Source organism: Scyliorhinus torazame, chromosome 10 (genome assembly GCF_047496885.1).
Source record: "Scyliorhinus torazame isolate Kashiwa2021f chromosome 10, sScyTor2.1, whole genome shotgun sequence".
Lineage (NCBI taxonomy): Eukaryota > Metazoa > Chordata > Chondrichthyes > Carcharhiniformes > Scyliorhinidae > Scyliorhinus > Scyliorhinus torazame.
Genome location: NC_092716.1, coordinates 65,249,469 through 65,277,311, shown reverse-complemented (window position 1 = coordinate 65,277,311; position 27,843 = coordinate 65,249,469). Strand labels below are relative to the sequence as shown.

The window sequence follows — 27,843 nt, the reverse complement described above, 5'->3', positions numbered from 1 at the left end:
ATAGACTGCATGCCCATGACATAAGCGTCTCTGATTAAAAGTTCGATGTGTTGGACTGCCGAAACTGCCTGGCAGTCACAGTTCCTACCGAGGATCTGTAGAGCCCGCAAGAAATCATCCAGAGTCTCCCCGGGGAGTTGCCGTCTCGTGGCCAGGAGGTACCTGGCGTACACTTGGTTCATCGGTTTAACGTAATATCCCTTTAGGAGCGTCATCGCTTCTGAGTAGGTGGGCGCATCCCGGATGAGGGGGAAAATTTCAGGGCTCACCCGCGAGTAGAGGACTTGGTGCTTCTGTGAGTCCGATTGGATTGGATTTGTTTATTGTCACGTGTACCGAGGTACAGTGAAAAGTATTTTTCTGCGAGCAGCTCAACAGATCATTAAATCCATGAAAACGAAATAAAAGAAAATACATAATAGGGCAACACAACATATACAATGTAACTACAAAAGCACTGGCATCGGATGAAGCATACAGGGTGTAGTGTTAATGAAGTCAGTCCATAAGAGGGTCATTTAGGAGTCTGGTGACAGTGGGGAAGAAGCTGTTTTTGAGTCTGTTCGTGCGTGTTCTCAGATTTCTGTATTTCCTGCCGAATGGAAGAAGTTGGAAGAGTAAGTAAGCCAGGTGGGAGGGATCTTTGATTATGCTGCCCAGGCAGCGGGAGGTGTGTAGCGCACAATGACTTACGCGAGACGAGAAGCGATGAAGTCTATCTAGGCCTTATTAAGCGAGACTTGTCCCTAGCAGCTCAGCAACAGAATGAGGCTGCGGGGAGAAGCTCAAGCTCTTATACTCCGCCTTCAGGGCGGAGCCAGAAGTCGGCAGATCCAACCAGGACCCGGGCGGGACCTGTCAGCCAATAGCCTCTCGGCTTCCCAGGTACCACATTACCCATAATACATACCACCACAAGGTGTAGATGGAGTCAATGGATGGGAGGCAGGTTCGTGTGATGGACTGGGCGGTGTTCACGACTCTCTGAAGTTTCTTGCGGTTCTGGGCCGAGCAGTTGCCATACCAGGCTGTGATGCAGCCTGATAGGATGCTTTCTATGGTGCATCTGTAAAAGTTGGTAAGGGTTAATGTGGACATGCCAAATTTCCTTCGTTTCCTGAGGAAGTATAGGCGCTGTTGTGCTTTCTTGGTGGTAGCATCGACGTGGGTGGACCAGAACAGATTTTTGGAGATGTGCACCCCTAGGAATTTGAAACTGCTAACCATCTCCACCTCGGCCCCGTTGATGCTGACAGGGGTGAGTACAGTACTTTGCTTCCTGAAGTCAATGACCAGCTCTTTAGTTTTGCTGGCATTGAAGGAGAGATTGTTGTCGCTACACCGCTCCACTAGGTTCTCTATCTCCCGCCTGTATTCTGACTCGTCGTTACTCGAGATCCGGCCCACTATGGTCGTATCGTCAGCAAACTTGTAGATGGAGTTGGAACCAAATTTTGCCACGCAGTCGTGTGTGTACAGGGAGTAGAGTAGGGGGCTAAGTACGCAGTCTTGCGGGGCTCCAGTGTTGAGGACTATTGTGGAGGAGGTGTTGTTGTTCATTCTTACTGATTGTGGTCTGTTGGTCAGAAAATCGAGGATCCAGTTGCAGAGTGGGGAGCCAAGTCCTAGGTTTTGGAGCTTTGATATGAGCTTGGCTGGGATCATGGTGTTGAAGGCGGAGCTGTAGTCAATAAATAGGAGTCTGATGTAGGAGTCCTTGTTTTCGAGATGCTCTAGGGATGAGTGTAGGGCCAGGGAAATGGCATCTGATGTGGACCGTTTGCAGCGGTATTCGAATTGTAGTGGATCAAGGTGTTCTGGGAGTATGGAGGTGATGCGCTTCATGATCAACCTCTCGAAGCACTTCATTACGACTGAAGTCAGGGCCACTGGATGGTAGTCATTGAGGCACATTGCGGCACCTCACATCGAGGGTTCTTCAGTGGCTGCTCTGAGGTAGCCTTCGAAGCAGGCTAGCCAGTGGTCGAAGGTAGACATGGCGTTGGCTGCGTGAGGGCTCAGCGGCAGGCAATCAGGCTTGGTTAGGAGATCCATCTTTGAAAATCTTGTGCAATAAATTGATGTACCGTCAATTACCACGAGACGAGAATGGTGAAACAATCGAGGCTTTATTGCACAAGATGTTGTGCCTCCCGCGGCTGGAACCAGAATGGAATCAGCGCAGGAGAGCATACACTTTTATACTCCGCCTGCAGGGAGGAGCCGGCAGGCAGGGATTTACCAGCGGACCTGTGATATACGGGCAGTGCCGTAATACATACAATATACCACTAGTGGTGTCTACCACAATCACCCAGTACAAGGCCGATCTTGATGGGGTTCTGGAGGACATGTCCCGCTCTCAGATGGGAATAGCCGAGGCGCAGCGGAGCCTGTCCCAGGCAGGTGGGCATGGCTGAGGCACTGCAGAGCATGGCCAGGTCACTGGGGGAATGTGTTCCTGTAACTGAGGAGCATCGCCGAAGGCGTTGACACGATGGTGTGGACCATGGGGTACCACCAGGGCTGGCAGAACTAGATGATGAAGGGGCAAACGTGGCCCGAACCAGCTTCCCCTCTGTCCCAAGCTGAACCCCAGGGCCCTATGGGCACCGACCGGGAGGAGTGGCCACTGAGTGCCAACCCAGACCAGTCTCATGGGGCGGCGATGGTGGCCACCAGCACTCCCGAGATCCACCTCTCTAATGAGGCCGTGTCTCTGGGTCAGCACACGGGACCGGGCGGCACGGCTGTGCATGTGCCGTCGACAAGTGAGCCGGGGCCCTCCGGCTCCAGAGCCCCCAGAGGACCCTCGCCAGGGGCTTGGAAGCCCACGGGACGAGGTAAGCCGCTGGCTGCCCCCACCTCAGATGTGCATCCTGGGGGAAACACCAAGACAAAAACTTCCTGGGTGCCGTTCCGCCTGGCCCATGTTTGTGTGGACCAGCACTGATCGGCGCCCAGCTGTAACCTTCCTGGGGAGGCCGGATAATCGAGGGAGGCCAGTGGATCCCAGGCAGGTGGGTCGTAAGTAGGATTAAGACCTACTTCCGCGAGAGTCATTTTGTCCGGCCCCTTTTGAGCGGATATCCGACTCCGACGTCTCGCAGGACTTGGGTGAATTCCATGAGGTATGGAGGCTGTCAGGCGGCCGGTTGGAGGCCTCCCCTGGGATTCTCCGGTCGAGTTGTGTTCTCACTTGAGCGCAATGCGACAAGAGAATCGCCCCCAAGGTGGTGACAATTCTAACATCATGAAAGCTCAGATAAAGAGGAAAAAAAGAGAATATGTGCACACATTCCCTTTCAAACAAGTTTCATTGTCCATTTCAATGTCCATGCAGTTAAAGGAATAATGCAGCAAATTGTATTACTGGAACATGCTGTGCGCAATCTAACGGCCGTGTCAGACCGGACGCTAATCCGAGCGAGCATGTGGGACCAATGCTGGGGGGGGGCGAATGCCAACTCATCCGTGAGGCCCGGTGGAGGTCGTTGAGCTTCTTGCAGCACTGGGTGTCAGTCCTTCTGGTGATACCCCCTGTGCGGACGGTCGCTCCCACTGCCTCTCACATGGCACTGGCTGCCCTGTGGTTGATCATCCGACTCCCTCGGGGGAACAGGGTATCCTGTCTAATGTTAGACGTCCACCGCGTCCAACAGTCGTTCCAGGTTGACATCACCGAATGGTGGGGCTGGGCTGCGCGGTGGCATGGCTGCGTGCTGTCTGCGGTTTGCTCTGCGGGACCTGTTTAGGAGCAGCTTCCCTCGCTAGCGGGGAGCTGCTGGGCACGGTCCAGGTGCTGGCGGGACAGCCACTTCCAGCGTGAAGCACATGGGGCATCATTCAGTGCCCTAATTAACATTAGATAGTGGTGATGCCCTCGCCATGATGGTCATCGGGAAGCACCCAGCACTGCCCGCTCGCTATCGCAATTAGAAATCTTTTCATAAGATTGCGCCCCAAATGTAGGATCGTCTTAGGCACAAAACAAAAGTCAAATCTAATGTGACACTAACGGGGGGCTGAGAAATAAATAAAATCTCTATCCCTAGGACGCAAAGATCTCCACTAATCCATCTGGATCCTTCATCTGGAGTTTAACCTGGTGTTGTAAGACTTCTTACTGTGCCCACCCCAGTCCAATGCTGGCATCTCCACATCACCCTTATCCTTAAAGCAGTTTTCTACCTTCAAGGGGACATTCTTTTTGATTGGGATTGCCCCACCCATTCCCGCCTCAATTTTAAGTGCTGGGGTTACTCATGAAGGTCCCGCCTTCTCAACCTTGCTCCTCGCCTGAGGTGTGGTGATCCTCAGGTTAAATCACCACCACTCAGCTCTCTCTCTCAAAGGGGAAAGCAACCTATGGTTATCTGGGACTATGGTGACTTTACACTTACATTCTATGAGCTATATTTAAAATTATTTACTGCCATTGCATAGATCGCTGGAAGAAAAGTAGGGTAGGATTTCCATACCACATTTGTGCATGCGCCAAAATATCCCTCACCCATCTCAGTTTATACCAGAGGCACCAAAATGTCCCCAACATGATGCATTCATGTATATACGACCTGGCTGTAGGATTCAGTCAACAACATTGAGACCCCAATATAATAACAGCACAAAAAATAGTGACCACAAAAGTTCTAAAGGGACATTCCTCAGCAAAAGTGGGACCCATAGGACTAACCTTACGGCCATACTGTCATTACTAACAGATACAACCTCCTCAACAAGAAGAAAAAGAACAAAGTCAACAAGTGAATGGGAGTCAACTGCCCTTCCTGCATTTAAGCCCACCAATGAACACCTGTATCCACCACCCACCCTTACAAATGGTGCAACTCAATTCTGCCATGATTAACATATGGATAATAAGAAAAGATGACGGATAACTAGCATGCGACACAGCTACCATGCATAAAGCCAGTAAGAGTCCCCAAACCACTCAAGGACAAGGAAAAGACATTGCCCGATTTGGTGAGGCGATGAGGCTGTTAAATCTCGCGAGAGGCCACATCACAAGGGCGAGATCCAGGTCAACAGATTTAAGTAAGCCATTCGGTTCATTTAAATATGTCAGCCCCCGATTCTCCCGAGGCCCCGGAACTAATGTCCGTGTCTGGGAAACCTCGCCATGGTCCCGTTTTAGTACTGGTCCATACAAACGTGGACCAGGCGTAACGGCACCTGGGTGGGGTCTCCCAGGCCATCGCAGGGCCCCGGGTGGTTGGGCTCTGGGCGGGGTGGTACCCGGCATTCCCACTGGCATCCGGGCACCTTGGCTCTGGTACTTAACCAAAACACAGCTACCCACAAGATGGCTTTCACCCGTCGCGACTCTGCCTCTTTCTTCTTTTTGAAATGCCTCAGTTTCAAAATTCTCATCCCTTGTTTTCAATTTCCGCCATGACCTTCCTACGTCTATAACCACCTCTAGCTAACAAAGGCATTAAGATCTCTGCGCTTCTCCAGTTCTGTTCTCCTGTACATCCCAATTCTAATCACTCCACCATTTTTGGCCATACCATCAATTATTGACGCTCGAAGCTCTGGGATCCTCTCCCTCTACCTCTTTGCCTCTCTCTGCCCCTCCCCTTTTAAGACACTCCTTACTACCTCCTTTGCCAAGCTTTTATTCATCTGATATCGTCTACTGTGGCTTGCTGTCACAGTTGTTTTTATTGATAACGCATTTGTTAAATGCCTTGAGCCATTTTGCTGCATTAAATGCGCTACAAATTGCATCATGAGATCTTAAGAGTTTATCTGAAAAAGGCGGATGAGGGACCGGTCCTCCAGCCGTGTGTTTCTCCGCAGCGTCATTCGCTGGCAGCGGGATTCACCACTCCCGCCATTTGCCAATGGGATTTCCCATTGAAGCCACCCCCATGCCGCTGGGAAACCCATGGGCGGGGGTGCGCAGCTGGCAGGAAAAGAGAATCCCAAAGAGAATCTCATCCAAAGACGTTATTGACCCAGGTTTAACTTCATTAATTTGTTTTGTATAAATATTTCTCACTGAAGGAAAGACAATGATTCATGAAATAAAGTGTGAAGATACAAAATACAGAATGTTCAGCTGCAAATTGGAGGTAGTTATCCACTTAACCTGCTTCAATAAATATTGCTTAGCTTCCTGCCGCCATGCGCTATACCTATTTAGGGTCACTAGATGGTGCTATTAGTACAGGAACTGTTGGATGAGGCACAGTTCTCACAAATTCACAACCATAAAATTTCAATGACTATACGAACATACAAATTAGGAGTAGGCCACTCGGCCCCTCGGCCCCTCGAGCCTGCACTTCCATTCAATAAGATTATGGCTGATCTGTTTGTAATTTCAACCCCACATTCCTGCCTACCCCCTTTCACCCCACTTGTTAAAGAAGAACCTATCTCGCTTCACCTTAAAAAATATTCAAAGACTCTGGCCGGGATTCTCCAATCCCGTGGCCAAGTTCTGACGCCGGGGTGAAAAGCGGCGTGAAGCTCTCCGGCGTCAATGGTCCTCGATTGTCAGGTATTCACTCCTTCCTAGGGGGCTAGGTCGGCGCCGGAGTGGTCTCCGCTGCTCCAGCCGGCGGGGCACGGCTGGCGCGAGTTCGCGCATGTGCGTGGGTTCCCGTCTCCGCGCCGACCCCCAGGCAATATGGCGGAGGCCTACAGGGGCCAGGCGCGGAGGAACATAGGCCCCACACAGAAATAGCCCGGCCGCCGATTGGTAGGCCCCGACCGCGGGCCAGTCCACCATGGAGGCCCCCTCCGGAGTCAGAGCCCCCTGCCCCCCCCACCAGGACAGACCCCGCAGACAGAACTCCAATGTCCCGCCATGTGGGACCATACGTGACCCACACTGGCGGGACTCGGTCGAACTCGGCGGGCACTCGGCCCGTCGAGGCCAGGAGAATTGCCGGGGGACCGGCGCGGCGGCGATCCCGCGGGCGCCCGAGAATCGGCGTGCTGGGGTCGAGGTCGGAGAGTCCTGGCCTCTACTTCCACTCACTGCTTTTAAGGAAGAGGGTTGCAGAGACTCACGACCCTCTGAGATACAAAATTCTCCTAATCTCTGTCTTAAATCAGCAGCCCCTTATATCTAAAGAGTGACCCCTAGTTCTAGATTCTTCGACAAGAAGTAACATTCTCTCCACATCCACCTTGTCAATGCCCCTCAGGTTCATAACGGTTTTGATCAAGTCGCCCCTCACTCTTCCAAATGCTCGTGGATATAAAACTAACCTCTCCAACTTTTCCTGGTAAGGCAACCCGCCCATTCCAGGTGTTAGTTTAGTAAACCTTCTCTGAACTGCTTCCAGTGCATTGACATATTTACATCTTTCCTTCAATAAGGAGACCAATGCTGTGCACAATACTCTAGATGTGGTCTCACCAATGCCCTGTACAACTGAAGCATAACCTCCCTACTTTCATAAACAATTTGCCTCACAATGAATGATAACATTCAATTAGCTTTCCTAATAAGCACAGTGGTTAGCACTGTTGCTTCACAGCACCAGGGTCCCGGGTTCGATTCCCGCTTGTGTCATTGTGCGGAGTCTGCTCGGTCTCCTCGTGGCTGCGTGGGTTTCCTCCGGGCACTCCGGTTTCCTCCCACAAGTCTCGAAACACGTGCTTGTTAGGTGGATTGGACATGAGTTCTCCCTCTCTATACCTGAACAGGCGCCAGAGTGTGACGACTAGGGGATTTTCTCAGTGACTTCATTCCAGTGTTAATGTAAACTTACTTGTGACAATAATAAAAATTCTTAGATTGTTTTTAAAAAAATGCATTTTATTACAAACATGTATCAAACCAGGTTACAGCGAATAAACACCCCGGGAAACGTTCTTCCCAACAATCAACTGTACAGTCTGTACAGATTTTTCTCCATTTTCACCCCCCCTCCCCATCACCCACCCCCCTGCGACGAACAGCTCCTCAAACATGGTCACAAACATCCCCCACCGTTCCTCAAACCCCCCTGAAGAGCCCCTTAACTCATACTTTATCTTCTCTAACCGCAGGAAGTCATACAGGTCACCCAGCCAAACCGCTACCCCCGGTGGCGATGCCGACCGCCATTCCAGCAAAATTTGTCGCCGTGCAATCAGAGAGGCGAAGGCCAAGACATCGGCCTTCCTCCTCTCCATGAGCTCCAGTTTCTCTGAAACCCCAAATATCGCCACCAAAGAGTCCGGGTCCACCTCCTCCTCCACTATCCTGGCTAAGACCACGAACACTCGCGCCCAGAATCTTCCCAATTTTTTGCAATCCCAAAATATGTGCGTGTGATTCGCTGGCCCCCGCCCACACCTCTCACACTCATCTGCTACCCACTGAAAGAACCCACTCATTCTGGCCCGAGTCATATGCACCCTGTGCGCCACCTTAAACTGTATCAGGCTCATCCTTGCACAAGAGGATGTCCCGTTTACCCTTCGCAGTGCCTCAGTCCATACTTCTCAATTGATATCCCCTCCCAACTCCGCTTCCCATTTCTCCTTGATCTTCACCACCCACTGGCCTCCCTGCACCCCCCCAACCACTTGTATCTGTCCCCAATTCTTCCCTCCCCTTCCACATCCGGAAGCAGCGGTCGCTCCAGCAGGGTGTATCCCGGCGATCGAGGGAACCCCCTCCAGACCTTTCGCACAAAGTCCCTAATCTGCAGATACCTAATTATTAGATTCCTATCTGTATTTTGCTCATTTAAATATGCGTTCACTGGATTCCCATGGTGCCCGAGACGTAAAGGGCATGCCTGCATTGGAGACCTCGCCAAGACGCCATTTTGCTCTGGCGTAACGGCACCTGGGCAGGTCTCCCAGGCCATTAGAGACCCCTGGGTGATCGGGGACAGGGTAGGGTGGTACATTGGCACTTCAGCTGGCACCCGGCACCTTGGCAGTGCCGCCCTTACCCACAAGAGCTCGTGGCTTACCCATAAGCAGTGGGGTGAGGGGTGGCTCGAGGACCCTGGAAGTGGTAGGCTGGGTGAAGTGGGGGGACCCAGAAGCCGTAATGGGTCACTGAGAGGGGTTGAAAGATCGGGCTGCCTTTAAAAATGGCAATGGTGGGCTGAGCTCATCAGTACAGGAAATAACGAAAGTGCAGCCTCCGTGGGTCGTTCCTCGCCAAGGTCAAAAGAAAGGGCAAAGTGTCGTTGAATAGCGGGGTCTTTCTCGGGCTGCAGGTGCTGAGACACACCCTGCTCAATGAGCCCGAAACCGGACCTCTGAATTAATCTCGTTAAATCGCGCCCCATATTTTTAGTCCAGCAAAGTCCATTTCTAAATAAACAGAAGGTAAGGTTTGATTTGCATAGTTAATCATCTCTTTCATGTCTTCTGGCTATGACATGAGCAAGAAGGCAGCTGTGAAAGATCAACCCTACATTCTACTATTTTCACTTCAGCACCTGACCATCGAACATGAGGTACAATAAAAGAAGGTTATCTTAGAGCAACACCTGAGGAAACATAAAGATGAATTGTTCATGATGGAACTCTGAAAATTATTTTTGATTCATTGTTTGTCAAAATTATTTTTGTATTTTATTTATCAGGCTTCTAGCTACATTCGGGAGTAATTGTTGGGGACATTTTCCTGTGACATCTCAGCATGAGCTGCTTAATTGGAGTCTCCTCTTTATGATCTGCATGTTGAATGGAAGAGGAGGCAGAGCAGTACAGAAGCTGAGTGGTGAGGCCCACAGCACACAGCAGTTGAGGAAGTGCCCTTGGTGACACAGCACCCTATATTCAGCGTCATCTTTTAAAAAATTCATTCATGGGATTTGGGCATTTATTCCCGGCCCCTAATTGCCCTCAAGGGGACAGTTAAGAGTCAACCTCATTGCTGTGGATCTGGAGACACGTGAAGGCCGGACCAGCTAAGGATGGCCGATTTCCTTCCCTAAAGGACATTAGTGAACCCAGATGGGCTTTTACGACAATCGACAATGGTTTAATGGTCATCATTAGACTTTTAATTCCAGATGTATTTATTGAGTTTAAATTCCATCACCTGCCATGGTGGGATTCGAACCTGGGTCCCCAGATCATTAGCCTGGGTTTCTGGATTACTAGTCCAGCGACTACAGCACTATGCTACTGCTTCTCCTATAAATACTCACTAAATGACTCTGGTTTGGGAGTGTAAGGGCGAATGACCATGGTGGGGAATGGGATTGTGGGGGTCAGAGAATATCTGATGTTATTGCTGTTCAAGACCCTTCTATTATCCACATGCCCTCTGGCTCTTTGCTCTTGCTGCTATTTGCTTTGGAGAAAACAATCCAATTGAAATGAGATTCCCACTTTTCTCACCTCCTATTCTAATTAGAATCTCCTCAGGGTACGATTGTCTGAAAACTGAAGGCCTTGAGGGTTATGTTGGCAGCCACAAGTCACAATTTCAGAATGCCTGAGCTTAATTTTGACCAGAAGAATATTTATGTCACTCTCTGAGACGTTTACTGCTATCCCTTTGCTTGTTCCTGTTGGAGATATTTCTAGAGGAAGGAAAAGAAATGAAGAAACAAAACTGGAATACATGTTCTTTGAAAAAACAGGTTGACAGGGCAGCACGGTAGCATAGTGGTTAGCACAGTTGCTTCACAGCTCCACGGTCCCAGTTCAATTCCCAGCTTGGGTCACTGTCTGTGTGGAGTCTGCATGTTCTCCCCGTGTGTGCGTGGGTTTCCTCCGGGTGCTCCGGTTTCCTCCCACAGTCCAAAGATGTGCAAGTTTGGTGGATTGACCATGCTAAATTGCCCTTAGTGTCCAAAAAGGTTAGGTGGGGTTACTGGGTTACGGGGATAAAGGAGATAGGGTGGAGGCGTGGGGCTTCTAGGGTGCTCTTTCCAAAGGCCAGTGCAGACTCGATGGGCAGAATGGCCTCCTTCTGCACTGTAAATTCTATGATTCTATGACATATCAGAGACTTCCAGCCTTTTATACCTTTTGACTTACCATGCTAAATGTTACAGTGTAATCCTATTTATGGCAATGCCTCCATCATGAATTGTGGCCTGCACGTCATATTGCCATAGAGACAAAGAAGTTTACTGGGTAAATATAGGATTTTGACAATGATTATGTTTTGAAATAATGACAGCTTCTGAAAACTATGTTTGAGGTAAATAATGGTTTTCATCTCTGTGATAATAAGTCTTTTAACTACCTTCCTGTTTATAGAGAGGATTAAAAAGTATATATACTCGAACTGATTCAGGTAAAGGAGAGGGCAGTAGCGATGCGAATGTTGAAATATTTTGTCACTTCAAGAATTTAATATATTTTAATAATCTTTATTGTCACAAATAGGCTTACATTAACACTGCACTGAAGTTACTGTGAAAAGACCCAAATCGCCACATTCCGGCGCCTGTTCGGGTACACTGAGGGATAATTCAGAATGTCCAATTCACCTAACAAACACGTGTTTCGGGATTTGTGGGAGGAAACCGGAGCACCCGGAGGAAACCCACGCAACCACGGGGTGAACGTGCAGACTCCGCACAGACAGTGACCCAAGCTGGGAATCGAACCTGTGACCCTGGAGCTGTGAAGCAACAGAGCTAACCACTGTGCTACTGTGCCATTCGGTTCTGTGAATTTAACTTTTGTAAGTAGTTTGCTTGGGGTTGGTGAACTTCAGACTAACTGGCACTTATGTTTGTGTATCTTCTCCCAAATGACAGGAATGAACAAGGAAAACATACGTGTGAAATGACAAAAGGCCATCTAATATGTTGTGGATGTCATTTCCCAACGGCCATATTGTTTCCACTGTCTTGGAGCCCTCGAAGACTCACCGACTCACTCAGGAAGAAAAAAGAAGGATGAAATCTTGGACATTCTGCCTGATCTGGAAAGCACACATTGTCAAAGAAACTGATTGACATCAAGATATCATTCAACCACAAAGGTTGCCTTATACAGCGAGCACCTTAAACCCCTTCATATACAGATGTTCGCCCCATTCCGTTTCAGACTTAATTAATGGAGCAGTAAGTACATTGCTGCACATCTAAAATTATGTTTGAGGGGGGGAAAAAGGTGAAGAAATGGCAGTTTCTAAGTGGATTTTATGGCTGATCAAATCACAGGATTGAAGGGGGACAATTCCTAAGAATGAGTAATCACGAAAGCTTTTCAAACAATCCCGGTGCTCCTAACAAATAAGCATGTCCAGCTAATCCAATTGTGGGTTGAACAATTGTTCAGTGACGATCAAGGAAAACTTTATTCATTGACCAAGTTTTTTGGAAGTAGTACATCGGTATGAAACATTGCGAGCGGTTTCTGGTGGAGGAGGACAACCCGAAGCAAAACGATTAACGGAGCTCACAATGTGGGAGGCGGCAGAACAGCAACTTACATAATAATGATAATAATCTTTATTAGTGTCACAAGTAGGCTTGCAGTAACACTGCCATGAAGTTGTGAAAATCCCCTAGTCGCCACCTGTTGGGGTACACAGAGGGAGAATTTAGAATGTCCAATTCACCTAACAAGCATGTCTTTCGGAACTTGTGGGAGGAAACCGGAGCACCCGGAGGAAACCCACGCAGACACGGGAAGAACGTGTAGACTCTGCACAGACAGTGACCCAAGCCGGGAACAAATACATGAATAGGATGGGAATAGAAGGATAAGGTCCCTGGAAGGGTCGGGGGTTTTAGTTCAGACGGGCAGCATGGTCGGCGCAGGCTTGGAGGGCCGAAGGGCCTGATCCTGTGTTGTAATTTTCTTTGTTCTTTGATATAATTCATGCGATAAAGAAAGCTGAAATTTACCAGTCATGACTCTAGGATATCCAAAAGTATTTCACAGTCAAGTAAGTTTTTTCAAAGTGCAGTCACTGTTGTAATGTAGGATACCGCAGCAGCCAATTGGCACACAGTGAGATCTTGCAAACAGCAATAAGATCCATGTCAGGATATTGGTTGAAGGATAGATCATGGGGATGGCTTTGAGCCCGCACTAGCCGTGTGCGGGGTCGACGAAATGGGCAGAAAATCCGGAGAGAATCGGAAATCGCGTTTCATTGATTTTCCTTGCCCGCCGCCAGCAATGTCATGAGGTTCACACCCACAAAGGTCATGAAACTAATTTGTGTAGGTTTTAATGAATTTAAATATTATTTACGGGCCCTTCCGCCATATCATCCCTCCCTCGCTAAATATTCATACCTCGCCGAAGTGACATAATGTTGGGTAGATTTACAACAGGTTTGGCCAAATGAGAATCAGTCGAGAGGATCCCTCCAGGGTAAATATAGCGGTAAGTATAGCCTCGGGTGGCGAGAGGGACATACCTGGGCAGTGCCCTGGCTCTGTCCCCTGGAGGTGCCAACCAAATAGTTCCAACCTGGCAGTGCCAACCTGTGCTGGGGATAGTACAGGGGCGGACCTTAGTGAGTTTCCCGGGGGGGAGGGGGTTTCATTTATGTGTGGTAGGAGGAGAGAGGGGGTACTGAGGGGGAGGGGATTGCTGGCGATACTTCCACGGTAGTGGTGGTGGGTGAGGTAGGAATGTCGGCGATGATTGTCAGGAGGAGGGGAGTGTCGGTAATAATTGTTGGGGGGTGGTGAGGGAGAGCGCCCAAAACATTAATGGCGGGGGCTGGGGGCACCCCGATCTCTGTGGAGCTGGTTTCTGGCTCTATCAGGTCCCACCCCACCAGAGTGACAGTGTAACCCAAGCAAAACTCATTTTATTTCTTTAAAGAGGCTCAAGATCTGGAGAGAAAACTGCTTTGCCTGTGCAACTGGAGAATTACACTCCATTTTTCAGTCTGAGCCTGACACGTTGCCAAATTCTGGTAAGATTCCACCTGTTGTCCAGAATACTGCTGAGAAATACTTTCCCTTAAAGTGTGCCATGGCATCGTTCACATCCACTGGAAAAGAAAGATGAAACATTGCTTTAATGTTTAATTTAAATGTGCCCCTGAAAATGAATCAACTATGCTTTTATTTGACGCTGCGGTGCACAATGCTGTGTGAATTCCTGATTAATAACTTAATACAAATCGGATTTCTCTGCATTTGTCATTTATATATGTTACTCCATCTTTAATGGGATGGGGACATGCAAAGCAGAGCTAAACTTGGTAGAATATTCCTTTTTGCAATCATTGTTTACATGTTTTTTTTCCACTGAAACTGGCACACAGTGGTTGGTATGGCCCCACGTTCATTTATTTGTGAAAATTGCCTTCCTACTTAGAACATAGAACGATACAGTGCAGTACAGGCCCTTCGGCTCACGATGTTGCACCGACATGGGAAGTCAAAAAAACAAAAGCCATCTAACCTACACTATGCCATTATCATCCATATGCTTATCCAATAAACTTTTAAATGCCCTCAATGTTGGCGAGTTCACTACTGTTGCAGGTAGGGCATTCCACGGCCTCACCACACTTTGCGAAAAGAACCTACCTCTGACCTCTGTCCTATATCTATTACCCCTCAGTTTAAGGCTATGTCCCCTCGTGCTAGCCATTTCCATCCGCGGGAGAAGGCTCTCACTATCCACCCTATCTAACCCCCTGATCATTTTGTATGCCTCTATTAAGTCTCCTCTTAACCTTCTTCTCTCTAACGAAAACAACCTCAAGTCCATCAGCCTTTCCTCATAAGATTTTCCCTCCATACCAGGCAACATCCTGGTAAATTTCCTCTGCACCCGTTCCAAAGCGTCCACGTCCTTCCTATAATGAGGTGACCAGAACTGTACGCGATACTCCAAATGCGGCCGTACCAGAGTTTTGTACAGCTGCAACATGACCTCCTGACTCCGGAACTCAATCCCTTTACCAATAAAGGCCAATACTCCAAAGGCCTCCTTCACAACCCTATCAACCTGGGTGGCAACTTTCAGGGATCTATGTACATGGACACCGAGATCCCTCTGCTCATCCACACTTCCAAGAATTTTACCATTAGCCAAATATTCCGCATTCCTGTTATTCCTTCCAAAGTGAATCACCTCACACTTCTCTACATTAAACTCCATTTGCCACCTCTCAGCCCAGCTCTGCAGCTTATCTATGTACCTCTGTGTGGCGCACAAAGACTCCGTGAGACAAATAGAGTGAAGTCGATGAGGCTTTATTAAGCGTGTCTGTTCCCCAGCAGCCCGATAGTAAACTGGCCTGCGGGGGAAGGCACCGGCTTCTTATACTTCGCCTTCAGGGCGGAGTATGAGGTCAACGGCCAACCAGGACCCGGGATCTGTCAGCCAATGACATTAGGGCTTCCAGTCCCACATGACCCCCAATACATACTACCACATTCACCCCTTGTCAAAAATGAACCCGGCGGGGTGATGCTTCGTATGGTGGTAAGGGTTTACAGTACTGGTCCTGGGAGGATAGAACAGTTATATGGTAGTACCGTATTGGACAGTATCGTCCTGTTACAACTATTTACAGAGGATATAGGAAAAACAAAATGTTCATTGGACAGCCCATCTTTGTTTTACATCGACGCCACGAGTCGGTCGGGCGGTCTGGTCGTCCGTGTCGATCGCCTCGGCCCCGGCGGTGGTGGTGGTGCTTGTACCAGCGTTGTCGCCTCCGGGAGCCGCACGGTTTCAGCTGTCGGTGCAAAGGGGAGGGGACTGATCCTCCTGGGAAGGGGGCGGTCGCGGGGTGCGGCGGTGGCAGGAAGGGGGGCGGTTGGGTTGATGGTGCCGGGGGGGTGTGCGTGGTGCCGGCGGGCGCCAGATCCCGCAGGGAGACCGTGTCCTGTCGGCCGTCGGGGTACTCCACGTAGGCGTACTGGGGGTTTGCGTGGAGGAGGTGAACCCTTTCGACCAACGGGTCTGCCTTATGTGCCCGCACGTGCTTTCGGAGCAGGATGGGTCCTGGGGCCGCCAGCCAGGTCGGCAGCGACGTTCCAGAGGAGGACCTCCTAGGGAAGACAAGGAGACGCTCGTGAGGCGTTTGATTAGTGCTCGTACATGGACTGCGGGGAGGGGGGTTGGGGTTGGGGAGCGTAGGCGGCGTGCAGGGCTCCCAGTTCTCCCGGGGCCGCGGTGGTCGGGACCCAAAATGGCGGCGCCTGCGGGTCGCACATGGCGTGCTGGGGGGGTTGGGAGGCATAGACTGCCTGTAGGGCTCCCTGTTCTCCCGGGACGGCGGCGACCACGCGGGATCGGCACACCACCGCATAGTCGCCCTTTTTCCCGCAGCTTTTGCAGATGGCTGCGCGGGCCGGACAGCGTTGTCGGGGGTGCTTCGCCTGGCCGCAGAAATAACAGCGGGCGCCCCCGGTGCGACTCGGCGTTTGGACTGCGCAAGCCTGTGGGGTGTCCGGGGGGGGGGGGATAGGGGGTTTGCAGCGGCGGGTACGTACGGGGCCCAATGGCCTGCCGCGCGGTCGGGGCCGTAGGCGCGGGTATTACGTGCGGCTACGTCCAGCGAGGCTGCCAGGGCCCGTGCCTCTGAGAGTCCTAGTGACTCTTTTTCTAGAAGTCTTTGGCGGATTTGGGAGGATTGCATACCTGCAACAAAAGCATCGCGCATTAACATGTCCGTGTGTTCGTTTGCGTTCACCGACGGGCAGCTGCAGGCTCGTCCCAAAATCAGCAGCGCGGCGTAGAACTCGTCCATCGATTCTCCGGGAGCTTGCCGTCTTGTCGCGAGCTGGTAGCGAGCGTAGATTTGGTTAACTGGGCGAACGTAGAGACTTCTCAGTGCAGTGAAGGCCGTCTGGAAATCGCGGGTGTCTTCAATGAGGGTGAAAATCTCCGTGCTCACCCTCGAGTGCAGGACCTGCAGTTTTTGTTCGTCTGAGACTCGGCCTGTGGTCGATGTGATGTAGGCCTCAAAGCAAGTCTGCCAGTGTTTGAAGGCTGCTGCCGCATTCACTGCGTGGGGGCTGATCCTCAGGCATTCTGGAATGATCCTGAGCTCCATAGTCCTTTTTAGGCACGCTTAATAAATTGTGGCGCACAAAGACTCCGTGAGACAAATAGAGTGAAGTCGATGAGGCTTTATTAAGCGTGTCTGTTCCGCAGCAGCCCGATAGTAAACTGGCCTGCGGGGGAAGGCACCGGCTTCTTATACTTCGCCTTCAGGGCGGAGTATGAGGTCAATGGCCAACCAGGACCCGGGATCTGTCAGCCAATGACATTAGGGCTTCCAGTCCCACATGACCCCCAATACATACTACCACACTCTGTAACCTGCAACATCCTTCCGCACTGTCGACAACACCACCGACTTTAGTGTCGTCTGCAAATTTACTCACCCACCCTTCTGCGCCCTCCTCTAGGTCATTGATAAAAATGACAAACAGCAACGGCCCCAGAACAGATCCTTGTGGTACGCCACTTGTAACTGAACTCCATTCTGAACATTTCCATATACACCACATCAACTGCTCTACCCTCGTCTACCTGTTCAGTCACCTTCTCAAAGAACTCGATCAGGTTTGTGAGGCATGACCTACCCTTCACAAAGCCATGCTGACTATCCCTAATCATATTATTCCTATCTAGATGATTATAAATCTTGTCTCTTATAATCCCCTCCAAGACTTTACCCACAACAGACGTGAGGCTCACCGGTCTATAGTTGCCGGGGTTGTCTCTACTCCCCTTCTTGAACAAAGGAACCACATTTGCTGTCCTCCAGTCCTCTGGCACTATTCCTGTAGCCAATGATGACATAAAAATCAAAGCCAAAGGCCCAGCAATCTCTTCCCTGGCTTCCCAGAGAATCCTAGGATAAATCCCATCAGGCCCCGGGGACTTATCTATTTTCAGCCTGTCCAGAATTGCCAACACCTCTTCCCTACGTACCTCAATGCTATCTATTCTAATAGCCTGGGTCTCAGCATTCTCCTCCACAACATTATCTTTTTCCTGAGTCAATACTGACGAAAAATATTCATTTAGTATCTCGCCTATCTCTTCAGACTCCACACACAACTTCCCATCCCTGTCCTTGACTGGCCCTACTCTTACCCTAGTCATTCTTTTATTCCTGACATACCTATAGAAAGCTTTTGGGTTTTCCTTGATCCTATTTTGGGTGAACTGCTAATTTTGTCCAGATGCTTTAAAAGCCATAGTGCTGCTATATTGTAACTCAGTCCCCATAATCATGACAATTAGTCATGCAAACATGCTTTTTGGAAGTTTGATAGACTAAATTTAGATGGCCAAAGGCTTTTTTGTGGCTATTATGGAGAAGGTTGTTTTCCTTTCCTTGCCCACTTGTATGGTCCAGCCCTTGACTCTCCCTTAAATCTGAAAATGGGTTGAAATTTAAGCTTCTCTGACCTGGAGAGGCCCAGAGATGGGGACGTTCTACATGTTTTGAAACAGCCATTGGCAGGGAATGGGTGTGGTGGGTGGTGGTGGTGGTGGTGGTGGGGGGGGGGGGGGGGGGGGGGGGGGGGGAGGAGGACAAAGGAGGGATGGGCAGAATTATACAATTTGTGAGGGATAGTCACCTTCCTGCCTTCACTCTGGCAACCCCTTAGGGAGGAAGGCTAGCATATTGTCAGGTATATATGATGATCCACTCACTCATCAATGGATCCAAAGAGGAATAAGGCACACGCTAGAATTGCTATCCTATAAGAACATCAGTGGTGGCCCTGTGCCTTCTGACAGAGAATGCTAGAAAATCCCAGGGTACTGGTACATTTACAGGTCACTTTTCAGGTCTTTAAGTTCTCCGTCATTTCCCGGAAATTTGCCGATTGAAGAAAATGTTTCCCCCCCCAGTCTTCCTCGTTGATAACGCCCACTAGCTCTTGGACAGGCCACTAGACGGAGGCTTTTACAATCATAGAATTCTGCTGGAGTTGGTGATTTCAGTTCCAGAACTGTAGTGGAAGCTGATTATAGAAAGGCATCAATACCAGTTAGTGAGATTGCCCCTTACTCCCACAAACCCGATGGTTCTAGCTCCCAACTTGAAGGGGGAGGTTAATTGGAAAGTGGTCAGAGTGGGAATCTCAGGCAAAAGTACATGAAAGAATGCGTGTTAGTAGTTTAAAGGCTCAAGATTATGAGCAAATCTTCTTTAGACACTCATCATTAAAAATAGGATCTAAACAATTAATTATACAGCAACAGTCTGTTTCACACTGGAAACCATGTTATGCAGTGCTTAATGGTGTGGTGATAAGAGTTATACTTTCAACTGTGTTTTCCTGTAGATTGCTGAGACGTCAGTGACAAAGGAACCTTTGCGCGTTTGCCTGTTGGCCATTCCATGAAAGAATAGTCACCTTTGGCCGTCTAAATTTGTTCCCATCAACCTTCCATAAAGCATGTTTACATGACTAATTATCATGATTATGGGGACTGAGTTACAATATAGCAGCACTATGGCCTTTAAAGCATCTGGACAAAATTAGCAGTTCAACCAAAATAAGGCACACATGGGGCGTCATTCTCCGCCGGCGGGAGTCTCCGTTCTGCCGGCGCCCGGGGGTTTCCCGACGGCGTGGGGCTGCCCCACAATGGGAAACCCCATTGACCGGCCAGCGTTACGGAGACTCCCGCCGGCCGGTCAGCGCAGAAATGTGGCGGGGCGGGTAGGAGAATTTCGCCCATGGTTAGGAGGCCGGAGAATCCCGCCTTTATTCTTTTTATATCAGAATAACATTATATACACCTGAATTAAGTAAGACCTGTCAAGTCAGATTTAAACATACACACACATGAATTAGGAGGAGTAGGCCACTTGACCCTTCAGGCCTCCTCCGCCATTCAATAATGGCTGATCTGATCTTAACTTCAACTCCACATTCCTGCCTAGCCCCTGTAAACTTTCAGACCCTTGCTTATTAAGATTCTATCTACGACGGCCTTAAAAATATTCGCAGATTCTTCCCCCACTGCCCTTTGGGGAATAGACTTCCAAAGAGTCATGACCCTCTGTGAGAAACAAATTCTCTTCATTTCCATTATAAATGGGTGACCCCTTGGGCGGGACTCTCCGACCACCCGCCGGGTCGGAGAATCCCTGGGGGGCAGTGCGAATCGCACCCCGACGGCGGCTGCCGTATTCTCCGGCGCCGTTTTTCAGGTGGGGGCGGGGTTCACGCCACGTCAGTCGCCGGCAATTCTCTGGGCCTCGATGGGCCGAGCGGCCATCCGTTTTTGGCCAGTCCCGCCGGAGTGAATCACTCAGCTCATGTACCGGTGGGACCTGGCAGGTAAGTCGGCTGGGGCGGTCTTCGGGGGATCCGACCCTGGGGATGGCCCCCACGGTGGCCTGGCCCGTGATCAGGGCCCATAGATCTGTAGGTAGGCCTGTGCCATGGGGGCACTCCTTCATTCCGCGCCGGCCCCTGTAGGGCTCCGGCATGGCCGACGCGGAGAAGAGAACCCCCTGCGCATGCGCAAAAATACGTCGGCCGGTCTGCGCATGTGCGGAAACTCGCCGGCGGTTCCGCGCATGCGTGAGAACACCCCGGCCCTTTGGCGCATGCGCGAACCCGTGCCGTCCCTTCGGCGCCGGCTGGAGCGGCGCCAACCCCTCCGCCATCCACCTAGCCCCCGAGACAGGTGAGAATTCCTCACCTTCGGGGCCCGTTGACGCCGGAGTCGGTGGCGCCGGTTTTCCCACCGGCGTGCAGACTTAGTCCCGGAAGGGAGAATCCCAGCCATTATTTTTAAACCATGGGGCGAAATTCTCCTACCCGCCCTGCCACATTTCTGCCCCGACCGGCCAGCGGGAGTCTCCGTAACACCGGCCGGTCAATGGGGTTTCCCATTGTGGGGCAGCCCCATGCCGTCGGGAAACCCCCGGGCGCCGGCAAAACGGAGACTCCCGCCGGCGGAGAATGACGCCCAAAGCCCCTAGTTCTAGATTCTCCCACAAAAGGAAACATCCTCTCCATCAGCATGGTAGCACAGTGGTTAGCACTATGGCTTCACAGTGCCAGGGTCCCAGGTTCGATTCCTGGCTTGGTCACCGTCTGTGCGGAGTCTGCACGTTCTCCCCGTGTGTGCGTGGCAAGTCCCGAAAGACGTTCTGTTCGGTAATTTGGACATTCTCAATTCTCCCTCCGTGTACCCGAACAGGCGCTGGAATGTGGCGACTAGGGGCTTTTCACAGTAGCTCTATTGCAGTATTAATGTAAGCCTACTTGTGACAATAAAGATTATTATTATTATTATCCACCCTGTCAAGTCCCTCAGGATCTTACGTGTTTCGATCAAGTTACCTCTTACCCTTCCAAACTCCAAGAGATACAAGCCAGGCCTGGCTAACCATTCATCATAAGCCAACCCACCCATTCCTGGGTCGGAATTCTCTGTTGACTACCGGCGAAATCGCGAAACGCGATTGGGCGGAGAATAGGTCCTGACCCCAATTGCGGCGGGGTCCAATTTGACGCCAAATCACAATTCACTGTCACCTTGACAGGGGCATTAATGCGTGCCAGTACGCACGTAGAGTAAACACCATTTGCATATCATTAGGGGGCCCAACCTGGTATTCTCCGGTGCTTCCGCGATTCTCCACTTCCGATGGGCCGAGTTCCTGACAGCGCGGTTCACTTTTGCTTTTAAAAATTGTGAAACCGGCATCATGGCTGATGAGGGAGGGAGAGAGGAGGTAGGACATGGAGAGGAGCGACAGTCGGCTGCCAGGCTGGAGACACTGGCTGAGCTGGCTGGGGTTGGCGGGAGGGGCCCTGGGACGGGGCCTGCCAGGGCTGGGAGTGGAGAGGGAGGGGGTGAGGGAGGAACAGGCTGAGTGGCTTGGGTGACTCCCCCCACAGACTGGGGCGGTTCCAGTCCTGGGCCGCCATTATTGCAGCCTGCAGGGCAGCCATCTTGCTGGTCACCGACTGACCACCCACCCTGGCCCCTGGTACTGCCGAGTGACATTGGCCATATGGGTCCCCTCATCCCCCGCACCCCATCTTCCGCCACCCCCCCCCCCCAATCTGGCCACCACCCATCGATGACCCACCCAAGGAAGCGGCCACAGTAGCCCCTACGGGGGCCATGGTGCATACTCCTGGCGAGGACAGTGCCAGCCAATGGTACCCATAGCATCAGGGTCAGGCATCAGGGCCTGGGGACCCCATGGTGCCGGCCACCAATGGGGTCCGGGGAGCGGGGATGGGTGGGCATGCTGGGGCAGAGCCTGCAGTGCCAACCGCGGCCACCATGTAGCCCGGTGGACCTGTTTGGGCACGGGGGTATTCACCATGCTAACCTGTCAGCCTTTCACCCCCTGCAGACAATGGATATTGGAATTCAACTAGCAAAAGTGGCCTTCCTACTTATGCCACAGATCTGGGAGTCGCCCTGCGGCTGCACGAACTGGCACTGCTCGAGGAGGAGGGGAAAGCTGCAACAGCGGAGTGTGCTGCAGTGGGACAGGAGTCAGCCGCCCAGAATGGAGGGCGAGCCACCCAACAGGCCAAGGAGGAGGTGGTGCCAAGGACGCCCCGCATGAGGCCTTGTGTGTACCAGCACCACCTGTCATATGAGGACCTGCCGGACCGGGCATGCCGTCGAAGACTCCGGCTGAGCAGGGAGACAGTGCAACACATCTGCCATATGATGGCACGCCTGACACAGCAGGGGAAGGACACCAGCTCCTGGTGGCCATCAAGGTGACAGTCGCCCTGAACCTTTACGCCACGGGGTGCTTCCAGGCACTGAGTGGATACCTGCCCGGGATCTCACAGACCTCGCTGATGAGGTGCATTTGTGCTGTCACGGAGGCCGTTTATGCCCAGGTGGCCCAATACATCCATTTTAATGTGAACCAAGCCCAACAGTCTGTCCAGGCAGTGGGATTCGCCACCATCGACGGGATGCCCCATATCCAGGGGGTAATGAACGGGATGCATGTCCACCTACGAGCACCTGCAGATGACTGGCCGCTCTACACAAACTGAAAGGGGTACCACTCAATGAACGTGCAGCTGATTTGTGACCCCCCCCCCAAAGTTTTACAAAGTGCAAATAGCTGGCCTCTTGACCGGTATCTTTAAAAAATTGGGCGTTCATCCGGGATTTATAAAATTTAATTCCTTGTTTGGCTTGAAATCAGTACAGCGAGTGTGAAGAGCTGTTGTTTCCAGGTATTCATTCTCTGTCAGTTTAATCTGGAGTGACTTGTAAAATGGCTCTTTTTGAGGCAATGGCAGAAGCAAAGGAAAAAGAGAGAGAGGCCAGATCGTTGATAAAAAACAAGAGCAGGTGAAGGATGGTGCTGACATCTTTAGATCAGGAAAGTTGGTATAATTACAACAGAAGGATTCAGAGATAAAGCAGTTGTATAAGAAGTCATACACAGAAACAGAATCTGAGTTTATACCATTAGAAATAATATATTAGTGAGGAAGTGGAGATGTCGAGATCTTTACATACTGAGGCACATGTGAAATGGGCAGACGTTCATCAGGTTATATTACCAGTGGAGGGCAGCACGGTGGCGCACTGGTTAGCATTGCTGCTTCATGGCACCGAGGACCTGGGTTAGATCCCAGTTCCGGGTCACTGACCGTGTGGAGTTTGCACATTCTCCCCGTGTTTGCATGGGTCTCACCCCCACCATCCAAAAAGATGTGCAAGGCATGTTAATTGACCACACAAATTGCCTCTTGATTGGGGGAAAAAAAAGAATTGGGTACTCTAAATTTATTTAAATAAAGTTATATTACCAGTGGTTATAGAAAGGTTGTTTTGCAGGCAGAGCATGAGGTTCCAGTAGGGGGGCACATAGGAATAAGGAAAACTCAAGCGAAAATACAAAAACCTTTTTTTAGCCTGGACTGCATAAGGATGTGGTTGAATTTTGCGGTACATGCCACACATGTCAGGTGATAGGAAAACCTCAAATGGTAATCAAACCAGCACCCATAAGACCTATGCCGGCATTTGAGGAATCTTTTATTCGGGTCATAATTGATTGCAGGGGACCCCTTCCTATAATGAAAAATGGGAATCAGTATTTGTTGACTCTTAAGGATGTGTCTACCAGATTTCTGGAGGCCATTCAATTGTTGAGGAGTTAACTCCATTTTTTACCAGATACGGACTCCCAAAAGAAAGACAATCAAATCAAGGATCAAATTTTATGTTGAGGTTTTTCAGGGAAGTTGTGGGTAACTTGGGGGTAAAGCAATTTAAATCAACTGAATCATCCAGAATCGCAGGGAGCGTTAGAAAGGTGGCAACAAACTTTAATAGCCATGTTGAGGGTCTATGGTCAGGATTATCCAGAGGATTGAGGGAAAGAGACTTGTACTATTTGCATTAGGGATGCACCTGATGAATCCACTAAATTCAGACTGCTCAAATTGATTTTTGGCCAAGTAGTAAGAGGACAACTTAAATTGATTAAGGGGAAATTGGTGAGTCAGAGTTCTGAGACTACACATTTGGGCTAGGTGTTCAACTTTAGAGAGAGATGAAATAGGGCTGGTGAGTTGGATAGAAAACATTTAAAATTGTCACAGCATGTGATGAAAAAAGAGGCGGATTTAAGAAATCAAAAATTAGTTTTGTTCGTGGGGAGAAAGTATTAGTGTTATAACCAATGGTAGGTGAACCATTAAAAGTAAGATTTAGCGGGCTTCTTCAAATTGAATGCAAGTTGAGTGAGGTGAATTATTTGATAAGAATGCCAGATAGAAACTCAAAATATATTTTGATTGGGAAGGAAAGCAGAAGGATGTGTTTGTAGTTATAACTCAGGGAGAAGAGATAAATTCAGATAATTCTGAATTAAAAATTCCTCAAATTTGATTGGACAATGAGAAAGTAATAAGAAACTGGGATGAATTACCTTCCAGAGGAAAATCAGAGTGTCATGTAAGAGTACCTTTAAGAAATGGGTGTTTATTACTGCAGTGATGTCAGAGAGTGGGTGGAGCTGGGTTGTCTGTCAGCTTTTTATTTTCGTTTTATGCTTTTTGCTGCAGGGTGGGTTTGGTTTCGTTTTAGTTTTGGAGAAGCTGCAATCACAGCAGGATGTCTGTGAATCTCTGCAAGCTTATGAATGTCCATTTGCTGATTTCAACGTGGTAACTGTTCTCAGTCGTGAAGTTAAGCCTGATATCTTTCTGTTAAAAGGTGTTTTTAAGGCTTATGGATGTTAAAAGGAAAGCTAAAGGATTATTTAGTGTTGTATTCTTTGGGGGTTGTATTTGAATTGATGGTTGCTAAGATGTTCACTGTATGTTTTAAAAAAGGTTAACTTGAGTTCATAGAATAAACATTGTTTTGATTTAAAAAATACTTTTCCATTTCTGCTGTACCACACCTGTAGAGTGGGCCGTGTGCTCCCCATACTACAATCTAGTAAAAGTCGTGGGTCAGGTGAACTCCATGATACACTTTGGAGTTCTCTAAACCCTGGCCCATAACAAGAGTGATCTGAAAAGTTAGTCCAGTCACATAGAGCGATATGTGGGGGGAGGGGGGGGGGGAAACTAGGAAGCACAAAGGTGATGTAGATGTAGGAAGTTCTGTTGCAATTAAACAACATCTATATAGACCGAATACACTAATGTTGGCACAGGTTCAAAAGGAGATTGCAAGCATTGAAGTGAGTTCACCTATTGGGATGGTACCAAAACCAGATGGAACGCAACAATTATGTGTGGACTATGGGAATGTCAATACAGCAACAAAGCCAGATTTGTCTCCTATTCTTTGCTTGGAAGACTGTATTGAAAAGGTGGGACAAGCAAATTTCATCACCAAACGGGATTGATTAAAAGGATACTGAAAAGCACCTTTATCGGGTCGAGTGAAGGGAGATTCGGCTTTTGTAACACCAAATGGTCTGTATCAGTTTAAAGTTTTGGCGTTTGGAATGAAGAATGCACCAGCAACATTCCAAAGACTAAGCAATAAGGTCATTTCTGGACTAAAGAATTGTGCAGTGTGCATAGACGATCTGGTGTTCATCAGCCAAATGTGGAAGGAGCATTTAGAACACCTGATTACAAGAGACTGGTTTGGTAGTAAACTTGACTGAAAGTGAGTTTGAGAAAACCCAAGTCACATTCTTAGGCCATACTGTTGGACATGGTCAGATGGCCCCTCGGAATGTGAAAACAAAAGCTACTGGGGAGTTCCCCATACCGTAAATGAGAAGAGAAATTTTGAAATTTCTGGGCATGAGTGGTTTCTACTGAAAATTTGCACCAAATCTTAGCAGTGTGGTTACTCCACTGACTGAACTTTTGAAAAAGAACAGGAAATTTCAGAGGACGTCAGATAATCTGAAAATTGTGTTGACCACAGTACCAGTTTTGGCGCCACCAAAATCTGACAAGAAATTTAAGGTGGCCATTGATGTGAGTGACGTGGGCTTCGGTGCTGTATTATTATAAGAAGGTGACAAAGGAATAAAAAGACCTGTTGGTTATTTTTCCAGAGAAAGAAGTATTCGACCATCAAAAAGCTAAAGTTGAGTTTGTTCGTGGCGTGCAACATTTTGACATTTATGTTACTAACAATATATCAGAGGCAATTGTTTATACAGACGATAATCCACTGACGTTTCTGGAGAAGTTTAAGGATTGTAATGCAAGATTGCTTAGATGGAGTTTATTTTTACAACCATTTAACTTGAAAATTATACATGTAGCAGGAAGAGGAAACATAATTGTGGATGATTTATCAAGACTTTGGGATGTGAGAAGAATAGAGCATTTAAAGTTGGGGAAGAAAGACTGAAAGGGCTATACTGATATTTAGATTTGTATGCATGAATATGACAAAATATGTATCTTATAATGTAATAGTAGTGCTTAGTAATGAGTAGTATTTAAAGTTGAAAAGCCTTTGGAAAATGAAGCTATCTTTTCATATTTCTGGCTCTTTTTTTAAGGTGTGCTGAATGTACGAATTTATCATATTTTATATTTGTTATTTTTTGCAGAAATGTTAGGAAGTAAGTTAAGGTTTTCTCTTTTACTTAAGAACTGTTGTAAATGTTAACCATAAAGTTATTTCTTTGTTGCAAATGTGATTAATTCTGTGATTAAATTAAAGTTTGTTTTAATATAAAAGATATCTATGTGTCAGTGTTATCGCTCCTGTGGTGCAGTAACATTTCCTCACAGTTTTACGAATTGCAAATATTTGGGTTCTTGTCCAGGGACCTAACACAATCATCTGGGGGATTCTGAGGAAACATCTACAAACATTCATTTGGGGTTCAGGGTGAAGAGCGTATTTGCCCACAGTCAGTTTGTGTGCTTAAAAGGGACTCTGTTTTAATGAGACCATTGTAGATTAAGGTTTACTCTGTAATCCGTAATCCTCAAACCTATTTCTAATTGTTAAGGTAAGAGGGAGGAAAGGTATTGTATCAGAATCCAATTTTTTCATGTTTAATAAATGCTTTGTCTTGCTGTCAAAACTAATTAGCAGTCGTGTGATTCTGTTTCTCCATGTCTTATAAAAAAAGGTAAAAGGTACAGTTTTCTGAGCCAGGGTTCTATTATGGGATCTCCCCATCCAGTTGTAACATCTACTGGAATCGTAACACTAATTTGATTGGAGTTGGAGATAGGTAGTGAGAGAGAAGGAAGCTTTCACAGTTCTGCTACAGGCAGTTGGTTTGGAAAGGTTAAAGGGAGAACATCTATCTCAGCCTTGCTAGAGGAAAAGCCATTTTTGGAGTAATGGTTCAGAATTAGATGCCAAAAACCTAAAGTCCTCCTAGTTAAGGAAACTAGAGAAATGAAGAGAAGTTTCCAAGAAGTCTGGCGTCAACAGAACAGAGGAAACTGGGAGGCAGAACAGATTACTATTCAGTAAAATTGCAGAATTAAAAAGGCATTGGATCGTGAGAGGCCAGAA

At 48.8% G+C, this 27,843-nt stretch overlaps 1 long non-coding RNA gene across 1 annotated transcript in view; it reads left to right on the top strand.

Annotated features, from left to right (window-relative positions):
• LOC140430614 (uncharacterized) overlaps nt 1–27,339 on the top strand; it is a 53,968-nt gene extending 26,629 nt beyond the window's left edge. The window contains exons 3-4 of the long non-coding RNA XR_011949470.1: nt 11,715–12,023; nt 22,250–27,339. This is a non-coding gene — a long non-coding RNA (uncharacterized lncRNA). The remainder of the gene's footprint in view (nt 1–11,714; nt 12,024–22,249) is intronic.
• Nucleotides 27,340–27,843: the final 504 nt, after the last annotated feature.